The sequence below is a fragment of the Aristolochia californica genome, unplaced genomic scaffold (assembly GCF_029961685.1).
Source record: "Aristolochia californica isolate CCGP_79_NKW_82.1479 unplaced genomic scaffold, dmAriCali1.0.hap1 SCAF_2, whole genome shotgun sequence".
NCBI classification, from domain to species: domain Eukaryota; kingdom Viridiplantae; phylum Streptophyta; class Magnoliopsida; order Piperales; family Aristolochiaceae; genus Aristolochia; species Aristolochia californica.
Window position 1 is genome coordinate 2,066,502 of NW_027181881.1, and position 19,973 is coordinate 2,086,474.

Consider the following 19,973-nt stretch of genomic DNA (forward strand, 5'->3'; position numbering starts at 1 on the left):
TAGTTCCTAACAATATATTTGATATGTTCAATGTAGTTTTAAACTCTTCTAAGTTCTTACCAGTGTCGGTGACACGAAGTAACTTTTAAAGCTTTATTAACCAGTTCTGTAAAATGAATTGAGATCTTCTGCACCCAGTTAATCACCTTGCAAGCTGTGAGTGTAATCCATCCAGGATGGGTCCAGTTCCATTCACACCGGCTAAGTGAGTTTTCGGATCTAAGGGTTTATTGGTCAATGTAGTCCACTAGATCCCAAACTAGACTAAACCGAGGGTTCAATCGAACTTGATCTCTCCCTCGGTTTTTTTCCTACATGAACCTGAATTACCTCAAAACCCTATAAACCATGTTGGATTTGTTAGTTCATTCGATAAAATAACTGACTTGTTTCGATCAATTGAGTCATCTACTAAACAGAGAAGTTCTTCATAGACAACATAGAAGGATTGCTCCCTTCTATCACTTTTGGCACCAATAGAGGAGTCCCTGCCCTCCATGCAAGTGGGAGGATGTGCCCCTTCCTTAATGATGCAAAAAGAATTAAGTGTGAGGAAAGAGGAGATAATCCCTTCTTCCACTCCCCCTCTACTGTTGGGATAATAACAGACAGATTACCTAGGAAGCAGAAAAGACAGTACACAGATTTTAACGTGGTTCGCCAAAATATGGCTACGTCCACAACTGTTGCAGATATTTCATTATAGGGAAAATATGTTCACAGTGTTTACAAATTCTCATCTTACAAATCCATAAATCAATCTACCATTGCAGATAACAAGAAATATAGATCTGTAAAGAAACAGTGAAACATGTATGAAGATTCCTGAGACTCGTCAGCGCCCAAACAACACCGGTCAGAAACAAAACAAACCAGACAAAGCCTCTACCGAGGCGATTCTTCTTTATCTCATCTGTTCTCTTCCTCTACACTGAGGATACAACACTCTCTCTCTCTCTCTCTCTCTCTCTCTCTATATATATATATATATATATATTCTGAGGTTGGAGACGCCCAACTGAAAAGAATCAGCAGCGTTGGAGCAGCACACAACGGTAAGGAAAAAAAATCTCTGTTGCAGCGAGAGAAAAAAAACTTTCTTCTCTTTGTATCGGTGTTTCAAAGAGCTTCTATCTCGAAGAGTCTATTTTTTGTTTCTCTGTAAAAATCAGAACGTTACAGTAAGTCTCCGGAAGAAGATATATGGAAAAAAGGGGGATTTAATTTCTTTGAGTGTTCCACACGTCAAGCCCATAATTAAAGAAATCTGAAATACCCTTTTTGTCCCTTTGACCTATACTCTTCTGACTCAAACCCACGTCTTCTCTAACAATCTCCCACTTGAAGACTGATATCAATATGTCTTCACATATATCAATGCAACAACTCTTTCTTGGTCTCTTCATTCTTGCAGGCTAACTGAAGCTGAACATAACTTCAGTTTATCAATAGTCACCGGTTTTGTTAGCATGTCCGCATAATTTCTGTTACCTTGGATCTTCTTTAACGTTAACACCTCATCCTCTAATAAAGATCTGATGAAATGATAACGTAGACCAATGTGCTGGGTTCTAGAATGAAATGCAGAATTCTTTGCCAGATGTATCGCACTCTGACTGTCACTGTACAAAACATTCATCCTTTGTTTTAATTCTGGCTCGGTTAACAATCCTTGAAGCCATATTATCTCTTTATTGGCTTCTGTTATTGCTATATATTCAGCCTCAGTGGTGGATTATGCAACAATCTTCTGTATCTGCGACATCCAACTAACAACTGTTGTGCCCACGATAAACACATAACCAGTGGTGCTTCTCCGGTGATCAACTTTTCCTGCAAAATATGCATCTATGTACCCTTGCACTTTCAATTCACCTTTTCCAAAGTACAAACATTTATCTGTGGTGCGTCGTAGATATCTCAAGATCCACTTTACTGCCTTCCAGTGGGTCTCACCTGGGTTTGACATAAATCTGCTAACAACTCCCACTGCATGGCCAATATCTGGTCACATACCATTGCATACATCAAACTGCCAATGGCTAAGGCATAGGGAACCTTATCCATAAGCTCTCTCTCTTCTTCCGTGTGAGGGGACTGATCATTGGATAAACATAAGTGTTTGTCCAAGGGTGTGCCAACTGGCTTGGCATTGCTCATGTTGAATCTCTACAAAACATGATTGATGTACTCTGCTTGAGATAATTACAAGACTCGACTTTGCTTATCTCTTGTAATTTGCATGCCGAGAATCTTCTTTGCTGGACCCAAGTCTTTCATGTCAAATTCTTTTGACAATTTCCGCTTCAAGCTTCTGATCTCATCTATATCTGAACCAACTACTAACATATCATGGACATAAAGTAGCAAAATGATATAACTGGACGTGTACCTTTTGAAGTAGCAATAGTGATCGGTATTACATTTCTGGAAACCTTCCTTATGCATGACACTGTCAAACTTTCTATACCACTGTCTTGGGGCCTATTTCAAACCATACAAACTCTTTTGGAGTTTGCACACCATATTCTCTTTCTCCTTTTCTGAGAAACCTTCTGGTTGATGCATATATAACTCCTCATCCAAGTCTCCGTGAAGAAATGCAATTTTCACATCTAACTACTCTAGATAAAGATCTTCAATGACAACAATATTCAACACTGTTCTGATAGTAGTGAGTTCACAACGGGAGAGAAGATGTTAGTGTAATCAATTCCTTCCTTCTGTTGGAATCCTTTGATAACCAATCGGACTTTGTATCTCTTAGAGACATTATGCTCCTCTTTCACCCGATACACCCATTTGTTATGAAGGGCCTTCTTCCCTATGGGTAACTCAACTAGTTCCCATGTCTTGTTGGAGATTAGAGAATTCATCTCATCTTTCATAGCAAGCTCCCACTTGCTAGCATCTTCAATCTGACATATCTCTTCATAGCATTCAGGTTCTCCTCCATCAGTCAACAGTAGATAATTGATGTATCTCCTGTTAGGCACATGAGGTTGAGAAAATTTTCTCAATATAGGAGCTGGAACAGGGACTGTGAGGTGTCGGATTGTTGTGCACTATTCTATTCAACAGATTCCTCTAGGTGAGGGCTTGCTACTGAATCATTTGGGACATCATCCACTTTTGCATATACTGGCCCACTCTCTACTGAGTTGCTGTCATCTGTTGTATGTCTGTCCTTGTACATCACCTTTCACTTAAAATTACATCTCTACTGCAGATCACCTTTTGGTTTTCATCATCCCATATGCGGTATCCAAACTCATCCTCGCCATAACCGAGGAAGGTACATTTCTTGGATTTGGGATCAAGCTTATTCTTGTCTTGATCACTAATATGCACATACACCATATAACCGAAAACTTTAAGGTATGAGAGTTTTACTTCTTTTCCGCTCCATACCACTTCTGGTATTCTGTACTCCAGTGGAACTGATGAACCTCGGTTGATCAAATAAGCTGCTATGTTGTTTGCTTCTGCTCAAAATTGCTTTGGTAGGCCTGATTGCATACGCATACTCCTGGTTGTCTCAGTTAAAGTTCTGTTCATACGCTCAGCTGCACCATTGTGCTGAGGTGTACCTGGCACGGTTCTCTCCATGCGGATCCCATGATCATAACATAACTTCTTGAATCTGGTGTCTTCATATTCACCACCATTATCAGTTCTCAACTTTTTTATCTTAAGTCCAATTTCATTTTCAACCATGGTTTTCCATTTTCTGAAGATATCAAACACTTCAGACTTGTGACTTAGAAAGTAAACCTATACCTTTCGTGAATGATCATCGATGAAGTCACGAAGTAGTGTTTTCCACCAATGGATGAAATAGTTGTTGGCCCCCAAACATCAGAATGAACGAGCTCTAGCCTTTCCTTCTTCGGAGTTCTACCATGTGTCTGAAAGCTAACTTCTCTTCTACTTTCCAAATATGCAATCCTCGCACATATCAATTTCTACTGACTGTAGTTCTAATAGTTTCCCAATGGAATGCATAATCTTCATTTCTTTCTCACTCATGTGGCCAAGTCTCTGGTGCCACAGGTTGGAACCTTGGTTACTTGCTGCAACTACAATGGTACAACATACTTTTGCTGTCATGTAGAGAGTACCACTCTTCTTTCTTCGTGCAACCACCAATGCACCCTTCACAATCTTCCAATCATCACCATAGAAGGTCGTGGTGTAGCCTTCACTGGTTAGCTGCCCTACTGAGATTAAGTTGTTTTTCAGGTCGGGAATGTGCCTGACATTTTCCAGTTCCCATACAGACCCATTCAACTGAATCTTCACTACACCTTTGCCTACAATATCGCACGATTGGTCATCACCGAGGTATACCTTGCCAAGGTTTTTAGACACATATTTCTTGAAGAGTTCTTTCTGCGAGGTAGCATGGAACGATGCTCTAGAGTCTAACACCCAAGACTCCTCCTTGCTCTTCAGAGAGAAAATCAATGCAACATCATTCCCTGAGGAGGAAACAACATTTGCTTCTACCTTCGGTGCACTATTACACTGATTTTGGTATTGCCCGATTTTCCTGCAGTTCCAGCACTTGACACTTGAGTTCTAAGATCTGTTTGAATTTCTGGATTGAGACCTATTATGAGATCTGTTTGGATTTCTGGATTGAAACCTTCTATTTTGAGAACTGCCTCGATGAGTTGACCTTCCAGGTCTATTTCCACTAGTTCTCCCTCTTGCCTCTGTAGATAATGCTGAAGAAGTCGGCCCTTCACCCGACGATTTTCTTCTGATTTCTTCACTGAGAACTAGATCACGAACATCATTGAATTTTAACTTATTGCTTCCTGGCGAGCTACTGATAGATGCCATATTCTGACATGAGAACTAGGTTAATTATAATAGAATAACCTTTATAATTGCGTTATAGGTGGTTATTTATCGGTTTTCAAATGAAATGAGCATTTATTGAATTTGGCATTGATCACTGTCGATATTGCATGTTTTTCTCTCCTGGATTATATTTCATTGTTTTTAAGGTTTATTTCTTCCTGAAATGCTTTTTATAGATTCATTATGGAATTTCAGGAGAATTTTGGTGGAGAAGGAGATATTTACCAAAATGCCCTTAGTGAAATGGAGGTGATTTTTAGGTCAAATATTTTTAAAATAAATAAGAGGGTATTAAAGGGAAGAGGGGCGTCGAAGGGGAGGACGACGTGAACAGAAAATAGAGTATCGACCAAAACAAAGGAGCACCGTCGACCGAAACAGGGGAAGACCAGAGAGGAGTTTCCCACCGTCGGTCGCCGCGCCACTGTCGTCCAGAAACCGAGAACAAACCCGAGGAGAGCTCGAGAGAGTCTCCGTCGAGGTGAGTTCAACAGTTTCTGCTCGCCAGGCCGAGAAGTGATCCGAGAGGACATCTCCGGTGCCAATCCCGCTTTCCGACCATCCTCCGGCATCTACACATATTTTGACCAGTCCCGGAGCTATTCTGACTCCAACCGAGACTCGAGAGAGCCGGTTAGAGAACGTCAGCTCTATTTCGTTCTTCGTCGGAAGTTACCTCCGTCCGTCGGCTTCCAACCTTCGTCGTTGGCGTCGTCTCTTCCTCCGGCCACTCACTCTTGCCAACCCGAAGCCATCAATTTCGGGAAATTGCAGCACCCGAGAGAACGAGTTGCTGCCCAAGCGAGAGGAAGGAGAAGGGGATTAATTCGTCATTTTTGAATTCAATTTTTTATATAGTTTGAACTTAGGTTTTGATTGTTTATTGAATTTTATTTGATAATTAATGTTTATTGAATATTTATTTTCCGGATATTTGATTAAATTAGCTAATTAGGGTAGGATTATAATTGAGGTTGGATTTTGGTATTTTAATCCGATTTCTGTCTTTCACTCTATGCGCCTGAGAGGGGCTAGACGCAAGGATTGAGAAATCAGATCCGTGGTTACGTGGCGCTCGAGAGAGGCACGAATCACCGTAAAATCCAGAGTTGACGTTTCCTGTTGTGCTGTTAGTTAACCAGATGATTGCTTGATAATTTAGGATATGATTAGTGTTTAGTTAATATTAATTCATCATATTTGGTTAGGCTAGTTGACTGAAGAATACACAAAATTCAGTCTCCCTGTGGATTTGACCCTCGCTTTCCGCTAAATTACATGAACGATTGGTACGCTTGCGAGGTATTGAAGCTGATGTTGCCAAATTCTACATCAAGTTTTTGGCGCCGTTGCCAGGGAGGCACATATTAATTGTATTTCTTTGTTCTCCATGGTCTTAGGTTAGATTTATTTTTATTTTATTTTTTTATTTATTATTATTATTATTATTATTATTTTTTTTTTTGCTTTCATAATTTTAGCTTGGTGATTTTGTATGGAATTTTTTTTATTTCTTCTAGTTAGTTCATATTTTTAGTAGTGAGTTTGTTAGCTTAATTTGATAGTTCGTTTTGTTTCTTTTTGTGGTTTTATGCACGGGCGCCGCTCCCTAGGTGGACCATTAACTCCTTTTGTTGAAGAGGTAGAACATATTTGTAGGAAAACACCCGAAGTCAAGTTAGGAGCTACCATGGCCAATCAGGGCGAACCATTACAGTTACCTGCAGCAGGGAAGCTAAGATCCAGGTGGTCCGGTCCATTTGAAGTTACACAGGTGTTTCCTCATGGCGCTATTGAGATCTGCAATCACGGAGACGGGTCGGTCTTCAAATTTAACAGTCAGAGGCTCAAATCGTATCTTGAGAATGTCCCCACACCGGAGGAGGTGATGGTGATTTTCTTGGAGGAACCTGTCTTAGCATCTTGAATGCGTGAGAGTCTTGCTTACGACTATAAACTTAGCACATTGTGGGCAATCCCCACGTTTCTATCCCTTTGTACATTACAATTTTTTTTTTTTGGTTTATTCATTCTTATTTGCCGACTGAGAGCATAAATGGTTCCGGTAGTCGATGACCAGACTTTTGGTCCCTAGTTTGAGAGGTCTGTACTCAAACAACCGTTCTGGGATTGACTAGTTCGATCTTGAAGTATTGAATGAAAACCTTATGGTGAGTAACTTAAGGATTTGTGTTCAGCGCGTGATTCCTGCTGCCTTCAGTGGCCCGTCACACGGAGATTTCTTCAAAGTGTGATGTGGGATAGCGGTTTCATCTACGGATGATTACCTACAGGTACGACTGATACGAGTAAACCTTCTTCGAGGGAGACTATTTTATGTCTTAGCAATAATTTTCTTTTGATTTCTGTTCGTGGTTTTCAAATTACTCCTCTAAGTATGTGGTTAACATTAGTAGAGTTAAAATAAGTTGCTCAAATGTGTTTCAAAAACTTTCATAAAACTGTGTAGAATATGCCTATTAGAAATCTGATATCATTTGTTGTGATCCATGAGAATTCAGTGGGATAACTTACTATTGCATTAGACTTGGAACTTAGTTGCAAAAAGAGAACATGTAAATCTAGTGTTGATCTATGTTAGTCGGAATAGTCTTGTATGCCTGTTTGAACTCATTCCTTGTTTATACTATACCTCAGTGAAATTCCTTGTTGTAACGTATGAATGCAAATGGAAATGCTCTTGCTTGCAAAAGACAGATAACTTCAGAAACAGCCTGGGCAAACCCAGGGACATGCACCGGAACAGTCGGTTACTTAAAAATAAATGCATGTGTAGTGAAGACGAATACAAAATGGTGGTAATACCAAAAGTATTCAGTGAAACAAAAATTACGCTGGTAATAGCGTAAAATGGTTTTAAATCTGGAAGCAATGAGTTTTCTTAACTTTGATGATGAATTGTAATTTGAAAGAAGTTGCAAGTCAAGATTGAAATTGGTATATTTCTTTTGTGAGATTGTCAGACAACAGGCTTACTCTACTATTTTCTCTTAATTGTGATGTGACCAGGATTTTATTGTTATTTGTTGCCTCTTTGTTCTGTTGAAGTAATTGCTTATGGGTTACATTGGTTCAGGTGGAGTAACAATGAGTGTATTTGGATTGATAATATGCTATATTTTACACAGGTTTTCAAATTGAGCAAGATCTCATATGATTTTCAAATATTTTACGATACTAAGTGTTAGTCATATGCTAATGAGGAGTAAATTTTCTTTAGTTTTTCTTTTTATATTATTGATTTAGATGAATTTTGTGGGTAAATTCCATGCAAACCCTCACGAGACATAACTCGTCCACTACTGCAGAGTAGGGGTTTAACGGCTTGTTGCATGTGCTAAATACAATCGTGCTCCCTACGAAAGTGGCATTTTGTTTTCCTAGGCTTAATTTTGGTTCGATTGTTGTTTTGCTAGGGACTAGCAAAGATTTAGGTTTGGGGGTGTGATAGATGCCATATTCTGACATGAGAACTAGGTTAATTATAATAGAATAACCTTTATAATTGTGTTATAGGTGGTTATTTATCAGTTTTCAAATGAAATGAGCATTTATTGAATTTGGCATTAATCACTGTCGATATTGCATATTTTTCTCTCCTAAATTATATTTCTTTGTTTTTAAGGTTTATTTCTTCCTAAAATATTTTTTATAGATTCAATTATGGAATTTCAGGAGAATTTTGGTGGAGAAGGAGATATTTACCAAAATGCCCTTAGTAAAATGGAGGTGATTTTTAGGTCAAATCGTTTTAAAATAAATAAGAGGGTATTAAAGGGAAGAGGGGCGTCGAAGGGGAGGACAGCGTGAATAGAACACAGAGTATCGACCAAAACAGAGGAGCACCGTCGACCGAAACAGGGGAAGACCCGAGAGGAGTTTCCCACCGTCGGTCGCCGCACCACCGTCATTCACCGTGCCACCGTCGTCCACCGCCATCCAGAAACCGAGAACAAACCCAAGGAGAGCTCGAGAGAGTCTCCGTCGAGGTGAGTTCGACAGTTTCTGCTCGCCAGGCCGAGAAGTGATCCGAGAGGGCTTCTCCGGTGCCAATCCCGCTTTCCGACCATCCTCCGGCGAGTTCCGACCATCCTCTGGCGTCTATCACATATTCCGACCAGTCTCGGAGCTATTCCGACTCCAACCGAGACTCGAGAGAGCCGGTTAGAGAACGTCAGCTTTGTTTCGTTCTTCGCCGAACGTTACCTCCGTCTGTCGGCTTCCAACCTTCGTCATCGGCGTCGTCTCTACCTCCGGCCACTCACTCTTGCCAACCCGTAGCCATTAATTTCGGGAAATTGCAGCACCCGTGAGAACGAGTTGCTGCCCGAGCGAGAGGAAGGAGAAGGGGAGTAATTCGTCATTTTTTAATTCAATTTTTTATATAGTTTGAACTTAGGTTTTGAATGTTTATTGAATTTGATTTGATAATTAATGTTTATTGAATATTTGTTTTCCGGATATTTGATTAAATTAGCTAATTAGGGTAGGATTATAATTGAGGTTGGATTTTGGTATTTTAATCCAGTTTCTGTCTTTCACTCTATGCGCCCGAGAGGGGCTAGACGCAAGGATTGAGAAATCGGATCCGTGGTTACGTGGCGCTCGAGAGAGGCACGAATCACCATAAAATCCAGAGTTGACGTTTCCTGTTGTGCTGGTAGTTAACCAGATGATTACTTGATAATTTAGGATATAATTAGTGTTTAGTTAATATTAATTTATCATATTTGGTTAGGCTAGTTGACTGAAGAATACACAAAATTCAGTCCTCCCTGTGGATATGACCCTCGCTTCCCGCTAAATTACATTAACGATTGGTACGCTTGCGAGGTAAAAGCCGATGTAACTAAATTTTACATCAGCTACTCACTACTGTAATAGTGGCATTCCAGTTTTCTGGAAGGGAAGACAAAAGTATCAATGCATGTACCTCATCGTCAAATTCAATTTCAACTGAACTCAATTGGGTTGTAATGATATTGAGTTCGTTGATATGTTGAGCTGCTGATGCTCTTTCTGTCATCCGCAAATTGAACAGTCGCCTCATCAAGTGCACCTTATTTGAGGCTGACGGCTTCTCGTACATACTGGTGAGAGCCTTCATGAGACCTGCTGTGGTATTCTCTTTTGCTAAGTTAAATGCAATATTGTGGGATAACGATAGTCGATAACTCCAAGGGTTTTTATGTCGAGAAGTTTTCACTCTTCATCCTTCATATTATTTGGCTTCACTCCTTCAAACGGTAAGTATAAATTTTTCTAATATAGATAATCCTCTATCTGCATTTTCCAGAAACCAAAGTTCGCCCTATCGAACTTTTCAATTTTTACCTTCCCTTCATCTGCGGCCATTGCTCCCACTCAAATTTGACTTTCTGTACAACCTCGCTTTGATACCACTTGTTGGGATAATAACAGACATATTACCTAGGAAGCAGAAAAGACAGTACACAGATTTAACGTGGTTTGCCCAAATATGGCTACGTCCACAACTGCTGCAGATATTTCATCTTAGGGAAAATATGTTCACAGTGTTTACAACATTCTCATCTTACAAATCCATAAATCAATCTACCACTGCAGATAACAAAAAATACAGATCTGTAAAGAAACAGTGAAACCTGTATGAAGATTCTTGAGACTCGCCGGTCATAAGCAAAACAAACCAGACAAAGCCTCTACCGAGGCTATTCTTTTTTCTCTCCTCTGCTCTCTCCCTCTACACTTAGGATACAATGCTCTTTCTCCTTTCTCCTCTCTCTCTCTCTCTCTCTCTCTCTCTCTATTCTGAGGTTGGAGATGCCCAACTGAAGAGAATCAACAGCGTCGGAGCAGCACACAACGATAAGGAAAAAAAATATTTGTTGCGGCAGCAATGTCGCGGCTGGAGAAAAAAAACTTTCTTCTCTCGATATTTGAGTTTCTTTGAGTGTTCCACACTTCTAGCCCATAATTAAAAAATATGAAATGCCCTTTCTGTCCCTTTGACCTATGACTCAAACCCACGTCTTCTCTAACATCTACCTCTAGGTACATAAGGAGCAAGAGAAAAGGGGGTCATTACCCCTCCAGCGAGCCCCCCCCCCCCCTTGCCCCTTCCCCCCTTCCCTCCTCCCCCATTGTACCCATCTCCCTCTCCTTCCCCCATGCAGCCCCCACGCCACACCAATCTCCTCCTCCCTTGCATGCAAATCATCGTAAAATAAATCTTACCTTGCGGAGAGCTCCCGATTGGATTCATGTGATAGCTACAAGGAGAGGGAAGAAGATCGAGAAGAAAAAATTAAGAAAAAGGGGGAAGGAAAGGTGAATGAAAAAGGAAGAAGGTGGGAGGGAAAAAAGAAAAGAAAAAAGCGAAAAATGAAAAGAAAAAAAAAGAAACATAGGAGGTGGAAAAGAGAAAAAGGAAAAAAATTTAACATTACAAAAAATATATACTCCCAGCGAGTTTCCCAATCTCCCAGTGAATTCTCAAATTTCGTTGGGATAAGTCCCCTAAAAAAGGGCAAAGGAAAAAGAAGAAAAGTAAAAAAAAAAAAAAAAAAGAGGAGAAAGAAAAAAAAAGGAAAGAAGAAAAATAGGAGGAGAAAGGAAAAAAGAAAAATAGGGTAGTAGGGAAAATTTAAAAAAAAAGAAAGGAAAAAAGGAAAAGAAGAGTAAGGGAAAAGGAGAAAATAAAAATATGAGGAGAAGAAAAAGAGAAAAAAGGAAAATATTACAATAAAAAAATATAAAAAATATTTACTCCCAATGAATAGGGAAAATTTGATGGGAGAAAAGAAGGAAGAGAAGAAAAAGAAAAAAAATTAGAAGGAGATGGAAAAAGAGAAAAAAAATCTTAAAAATATTTAAAATTCTAAAATTTATGTAGAATATTTTTCTGTTAACGAATTTGGAAAATTCACCAGTTGAAGGAACCATCTTCCAGTGAAATTTGAAATTTTGTTGGGACAAGTCCCTAAGAAAAAAGGAAAAAAAGGAGAAGAGGGAAAAAAAGGAAAGAAGAAAAATACGAGGAAAAGAAAAAGGAGAAAAAAGAAAAGAAGGGGGGAAAGGAAAAAGGAAAAAATTGTTTGGCAAGGAAAAAAAGAAGGGAATAAAGAAAAGAAGAAAAGCAAAAAAAGGAGAAGAAAAAAGGGAATAAAGAAAAGAAGAGAAGAAAAAAGAGAAAAAGAAAAAATCATAAAAATATGTGAAATTACTAAAAAGATTTACTCCCATTGAATTTGGAAAATACGCTAGTAAATTCCTTCCCAAGCCTTATACACACCGCATGTTAGTCATAATCCTTCTTAATTTGAGCCTAAAAATGGGGAAGAAGACTATAAGATCTATTTCTTCGTACGCATGGGTCTTATTTGTTTTAATCATGTAGTTCAAATCGATCATATAAATCTGACCTTGAATCTTTCAATCGCATGAAGAAGATGAATATATAGAAGCTGAGTTTCAGTATTTTTAATCATGTGATTCGAAAGGACCATATAGATCTTCCGAACTCTTCTTAGAATGAGCTTTTACAGTGATTACAGACAATAATCCAAACTAACTAGGCAAAGAGAAACGAGCTTTGCGATCGAAGAAGCTTCTCTGTCATTTATTCAATTTCTGTTATCCTCTCGGTTACGTTTCTGGTTCAGCGTTGCAGTTCTGCTTAGCGCACCCATATCTTCGCCACGCGGCCCCTATTGGAAAGAAGCAGCCAAATCATGACTGTGATTTGTTCAATCTTGAAAACTCAGCTCAGTCAGAGTGGATGAGTGAAAAGAGTCGACGATCGCTTACAGTTCCAAGGGTACGTACTGGCTAAACAACACTAGTAGTGAAGAAAGAAATGGAGAAGCTGTCAGCATTGATAGAAGATTTCGAGGAGGAAACAAAAGACGCAGAGAGGGTACAGAGGGAGACACCGGAGAAGATCCTTGAAGAGAACGAAGAAACACAGTACTTGAGGAGTTTTGGGCTTAATGGGAGGAGGGACGAAGAGACTTTCCGGACGGGGACGATTCTTACCTGCTCTAGTAGAAACATATTGTCAGGAACCATCGGTACCTTATGTTTCTTGGAAACACTTTTCTAGTCGGAAATTTTTACCAGGAAAATTATATAATTTTCTAAGTAAGATTTTTTAGCCAAGATGGGTTGAAAAACCATATGATTTTTTTTTAATAAGTATTTGACAATTGATGTTGTAATACTTTCAATACAAGGTAATTTTTAATGGTAATTTTGTATTTAAATTTTTATTTTACTAAAATTTATCAAATAAGTATAGTAATGTATGAGGTTAATTATTAATTCTATTTATTTCCCTGGAAAAACGACACTAATAGGAACATTTTTAATTTATCTTAGAAATTTCTAAATTTTTCCATGTAATTTCCTAGCAAGGCACCAATAAAATTTTATTTGAAGGTTTATTAGAAATGAGTATACTAGGAAAAACAATTCTAGTTTTTTCAGAGATATAAATTTTCAACTAGGGGCACTAATAACGCTTTAGTGTCTTTACTAGGAAATAATGAAAACTGAGGGTCTTTTTCCTTCCTCCTCCTTTATATCTAATATTATATTTTTATATTGACATTATAAAATTTATACTACATCAATAAATTAAAAAAAAAATCATAGTATTTAAATACAGATTGTTATATTTATTTTATTTTCATATGATATATATTATATTATATTATATTAATTTTCTGATTGGCGCTTGATACATACTTTATATAGAGATGATAGCAAGGCAAGTTAACTGCAAACTAATGAACAGACTTAACATGTCACTTGGTTCATTAATACAATGATCAGAGTTTATCCTTGAAAGAAATGCTTGATTGCTTAAGCAGAGAGTTCTCGGTGAAGGAAGGAAAGTTCCTTAGGTTACTGTGCATTGCGATTATCAACAAGCTTTCTATTGCCATTTCCTTTGCGATCTTCTTTACTCTGATGAAGTCCAATTTCCCCAAGCATCCTTCTGCCATTACCTTGTTCAAGTATTCCAGACATTTCAATCAATTTGGGAGGAACTTTGTGCAAACTTACGTTAAGGAAGTCTCAGTGAAAGAGTCTCTGACCCTGTTGTTAGGGCAAGCTTCTCTAAAACCCAATCCTGACTTGGCAGATGCCATCTATCAAAGATGTAAGGTGTTACTGTCATAGAACTGGTCCGGCTTGATTCCAGCATTATGGCCGCAAGCAAAGTTTGTGCAAGCGATCATTACGAGGTCCATGGAGCCATCTGTTGGTATGCTGAAGCACTACGCTGGTGATCAAGTGGCACTTGTTAGCTCGGTTTATGCAGCATCAGAAGGAATGATTGGGATAAACGCCAAGCCAAGATCCAGAGCAGAGCCCGTTGGTTCTAGTAATGGGTACTTCGAGTTCATCCCTCCTAAGAGACAAGTTGTCGAAGGAGATGACTTGCTTTTTGAGACCAGATTAGATAAGGGATTGTATGAGGAATCCGGACCTGTTCGACTAACACATGTCAGAGCTGGAGAAATCTATAAAATCGTCTTCACCAACTTCGCAGGTACGCGAAATTATCTCTCTAGAAATTCGTTCTTTAAGAAATTTACAGGGTTCCTGCAACTTTAGAACATTCCGCACTCTACAGGTTTGTACAAGTATAGGTTGGGGATGTGGTGAAGGTATCGGGCTTCTACAATTCCACCCCCGAGTTAAAATTCATGCGAAGGTAGAACGTAGTATTAAACATTAGAACAGACAAAACAACAGAGATTGATCTGCAACTCGCAATGGAGAGAGCATCGAAGTTGTTTTTAGTGGAAGACAAAATGGATATCATTGACTTCAAGAGCTACAACGATTTGTCGACTGAGCCAAGTCACTACGTAATCTTCTGGGAACTAAGCGATGTACCTAACGATGAGATCTTACAAAAATGTTGCAGTTGCCTGGATCAGTCGTTCGCTGATGTTCCCCTGGAGTTGGAAATCGTTGCAAAAGGAACCTTCATGAAGATATTTGAACACTACCAAAGCCTTGAGTCTACCATCAACCAATTCAATACTCCCCGATGCGTTGCCAACTCCAACACAACAATACTGAAGATCCACATGGATTAGTGAGATCAAAGATTTTGAATTTATTAGTTAACAGAAGAGGTTTTCTAAGTGGCTACTCATTTTGGGATAGGTCTTGGACCCAATTTAACAAATGTTTATATTGAGGAAGTTTTTGCTTCAGACTCTTTTTCTTTGATATCAATTTACAATTTGGCAGGTGAGGCCGCAAAAAAAATTGCTACCAGGGCCATTTAATTGAGGTAAGACATGTTGAGCGTTTAAGCGTCGTGGCGGCTCTGCAAATGCAAGCTTCTGCAAAGCGGATTATATTGATATGCTGTACATTCAATAGGGGTGTCATTTTTGAAATCTGAACCAAGTTCATGAAGCAAGTGCCAATACTCCAGAACGAGCTCGGAGAAAATCTTTTATATTAAACGGTGAGAGGTACAGCCATAGTAGACCAGTGGAGAGAATTAATGGATGAGTTCTTGCCTTTTCATAGATGATTTTGAGGTGAAAACAAGAGATGCAGCGAAGCTGCAGAGAGAGACGCTGGAGAAGATCTTGGAGGAGAACGGAGAAACGGAGTGCTTAGACAGGTTTAGGCTTAATGGGAGGAGGGACGAAGAAGTTTTCTGGAGATGTGTTCCCTTGGCTTCGCATGTGGACTTTCAGCCTTAAATTGAGGGAATTGCAGATGGAGACTCTTCTCCAATTCTCGCTGCCAAGCCTTTTACAGCTTTATCAATTAGTTTTTTTTGTTCTTCTTTCGATTCACTTTTAGTAGTCTCTTCCTTTGGGACCTCTCTAATGGCCAGTCCATCACTGGACTCTCATCTCTTGTGTTGGACAAACTAATAAAAAATCTCTACAAAATTAAAGGGGGAAAAAAAGACACGGACTGTGATCTGTTATTCCCTTCTAATTATTATTTGTGTTTGATTGTGGCTCAGGAGCCACCGAAGGAAAACCGAGGCTAATACCTTTCAAATTTCAATGATGCGTTGCTAAGGTCTGCCACTGAACAGCAGACCTCAGCAAGGGAAAAGAGTAGACACTCCAGCCTTGCTAATTCATGCTTCCTATCTTCAAGAACTCGAAATAATAAAGAAGCTCTCTCTTTTCCTCATTGGAAATAAGCCATGTTAGACAAATACAACGCCCTCCTCTTCAATGAAATGGGGGAACTTGTTCCACAAACCCCTTTCATGAATGTAGTAGGCTCCAAATGGTATTTCAAACCAAGTTAAAATCATGTTCACGAACCTTCACCTAGACGGTTCACTAACCGTCACTTAAGGTACCCATCCGTCGTTGGTTTTTCATTGATGGTGGTCGTCAGTTACAACCCTTCAGTTTCCTATTCTTTGGTGGTTTCCTTTGATGGAGAGGAGGCTATAAGAGGGGGTCTGGTCTAGCAGAGACATGCCTGAACGTTGCCATCGACGAGCCTCTGCGATAGATGAGATAATGTTATTCACTCTGTTTGCCGGAGTCGAATATGTCAAACGCCGGAAATTGATGCCATGTCAGGAGGTACGATTTCGGTTTATGAATTTCATATATGATTTCAAAATTCATTAAAGTTTTTACATTTAAAGCTAGACGCCTAGCTCAGGGTCATCACCAACTGGGTTTAGGGTTTTTGTGGTACGTCCACAAACTATTAGAGTTGTTTTCACCGTAGCAATAGCTAAAGATTGGCCTCTCCTTTAGTCTAACATCAACAGCACATGGAAACTTTCTGGTATGCGTCTTTGTCCATTCAAGAAAAGGCTGAAATGACCAAACAAGTTATCTTATGATAATGAATTCTTGATGACAGCCTTTTCCAAGTTGGATGAAACATTGGTTCATTTACATACTTTGAAAAAACATTGACTTAAGTCTCCTCTCAGCAAATCGCTGGTTTATGAAAGGAACCATGACTGTTTGTAGAAATGCTTGAACCAAGTTACATCCCCAGTATAAGCCACAATAGTGGTAAGGGAGCTCATGGGAGAGTATGGACACATCAATCTCTCTTTCTCGAAATGTAGACTGCTTTGATAGTGGGGACCCAACCTAAAACATTTTTCCCTAGCAGCCTCCTCGCTTCAAATCAACCCTGGTTTAAAAGGCCTGTCTCTTCAACCCTTTCCCTTGACAAGGGACCTAGAGGTTTTCTTCTCAATGATAAATATTTCTTTTCATCCTAGTTTATACAAATAGACAAGGAGCCCAGAGCCATAAATTATTCCCAATAAAAGTTGTCAGAGAAGTAACTGGAATTCATGACCGAAGACACCGAGTGCCAAAAGATCAAGAGTGGAGGCCTCGCAGCTGCCTCAAAGATCCTCCGAGGCAACTCTAAGATGACAAAAGCATATTCGAGCATTCCAAATTACTCCCCAACAAGGCAGACCAGATTACTTTGCCTGCAGGTTACCTCGTCGGCTTTGTCACGATAGGTATAGAGGATAAACTCGACGAAATCGGCCTCTTGGGTACCTTCCATTTTCGTTTTTCCTTCTTCGTGTTATCGTTTTTTTATATTCTTTATGAACTAATCACTAGAATCCAGGTACTTGAGCCTTGTAACAGTACAAGGGGTTGTTCAAATTTATTTGCAAATGTCTGGTAAAGCCTGTTTTGCAGCGTTGGATGCGTACAGAACATTTGAAAAGAAAAATAATGAGTTCAGAGCTTTTTTCAAAGGAACTTTTTTGTATCCATTAACACTTTCCCTTGTGCTCCCTACACAAATTTAGGTGTGCAAAAACGTGGAGAACATAAATGAAGCATAATTTTAAATTTTATCTGCTTGTAATTTAATGCATATTAAAGTTGAGTTAAATTCCTCCAAAAGTAACTAAAAGCTAAAGCTTTTCTTTAACTAATTACCGTTCAACTTACCCAACTATTATTATTAACAATTAATGGTGTAGTCCATGAAGTAGATGATACAAGGTTGTGGTATTTAGTTACTTTATTTTTATACTAGTATATCTTAAGCAAGGACACATTATAAAGTTGGGGTTATTTTATTATTATTTAAATAGATAAGAGTTGTCAACCACACCATTAGTCTAAGTTTTTGCCTAATTCCTTTGCATGTAAAGTTAAGAGAGAATGTTCCTATAGGAATAGCACAATCATTTATCTATTAGGGTTTAGAGATTCTACTGGTAAGTTTGCCTATCAAGCCGATTGAATGAGCCCATTCCCGGTTTCATAACACTACTATGAATCACTTGTGAGTCGTGAAGCAAACTGGATATAGAATTGACCAGACCATTGGCACAGACTGAAAGGACTATGGACACTACTTTTCTCCACATTGGTATGATATTACCCACTTTGGGCCTAAGCCCTCATGGATTTGCTCTTGAGTTTTACCCCAAAAAGTCTCATACCAATAGAGATAGTATCTACACTTATATATCCATGATCCTCTCCATTTCTAACTAATGTGGGACTTTGGTCGTTTAATCCTCCCCTCAAACAAAGGACCACCGAGGCTCCCCTCAAACAACCATCCGTTCGTCCACTCTTTACCAAACCATCGACTCCTCTTTACAGTGTTGGGACCAGGACACGTCCATGAAGAATCCAAAGTGCACCACCTGTCCAATAGAGCTCATCCACGGATCCCATCGCCATCTAATAGAGGTCCACCACCTTCGTTCGACATTCAGAGGATTCATCCACCATGGCCAACTTTTGAGGCATAATTCTGATACCATTTGAAAGGATTATGGACACTACCTTTCTCCACATTGGTATGATATTGTCCACTTTGGACCTAAGCCCTCATAGATTTGGTATTGGGATTTACCCCAAAAGATATCATACCAGTAGAGATAGTATCCACACTTATATATTCATGATCCTCCCCACTTTTAGCCAATGTGGGACTTTGGTCATATACCCAACACAGACCAAGATTTCCTTAACTAAGTTGTCTAAGTGACCTGAGATGCAAATAATAATAATAAAAATAAATAAACAAATAAGGAGATGGAATCTCCTTGCAACCAATCACGTTTGAATCTAACCTCTAACCGAGTGAGTGCCTGAGTCTAGAGAGTTGTAAGCTTTCACACGGGAGAAAATTTCCTTTTTTCTTTTTATTTCCTATTTTCATATATTTACAACATTCTTATTTATACATAGAATTACAAATGGATTTCTTTCTAAGAGGACTTCTTCCTCTTGATTTTAAGGAATACAGCTCATGCCAACAAGAGTTTGATGGATACCCTTGTTTTAAGGAATACAGCTCATGCCAACAAGAGTTTGGTGGATACCCTTCTGGAATCAAAGAACTAGCTAGATACTTCTTGAAATCAGTACATATGCATCGAGCTTATCACCAAGCTCAATGTTTGATCCACAAAGGGCAGGGAACCTAACGAATGAATGACAGGACCACTTATCTTGATTGAGTTGATCGATCGTTGCTTTAGGAATTGTGGGGATGGATTTAAAAATGGAGTTGAGAACGACAGTGCTGTAGTTGAAGAGGTAGAGGGCGACGCAAATGCATCAGGAGAGTTCACGGAGACGAGGTCCCTGCAAGGCGCAGTGATGAAGTTTGACAAGAGGCCCCCCGCCTTGATGAGGTGATGTAGGGAGCGCCCATGCCTGAGAAGCATGGCCCTGATCTCTGTGAACAGGGAACACATGGAGGTAGGCCCGGGCGGTGTGTGCAGCAGCAATGGAGATTTATATGTCTTCCCGTTTCATGCACTCGGTGTAAACGCCTTACTTCGAGGCTATGCTTTTAATGGGTTCTTAGAACTTGGAAGATGCAGAAAACTCTTCATCCAACATGACTGGCAAATTGCCATTGTGGGGTGACTGGGGTGGGATAGGGCGGCGTGAAAGGGGAGAATTGTTTTCTTTCTTTGCGGCCTTCAATTCCGCAACGATGATCTCAGTCGACCACGGTTTGCAGCTGTCTTCAATTCCGCAACGATGATCTCAGTCGACCACGGTTTGCAGCTGTCCTAATTTAATGCACACTCGAAATTTCCAATCCCTTTCAAGAGACGGAACAATGGC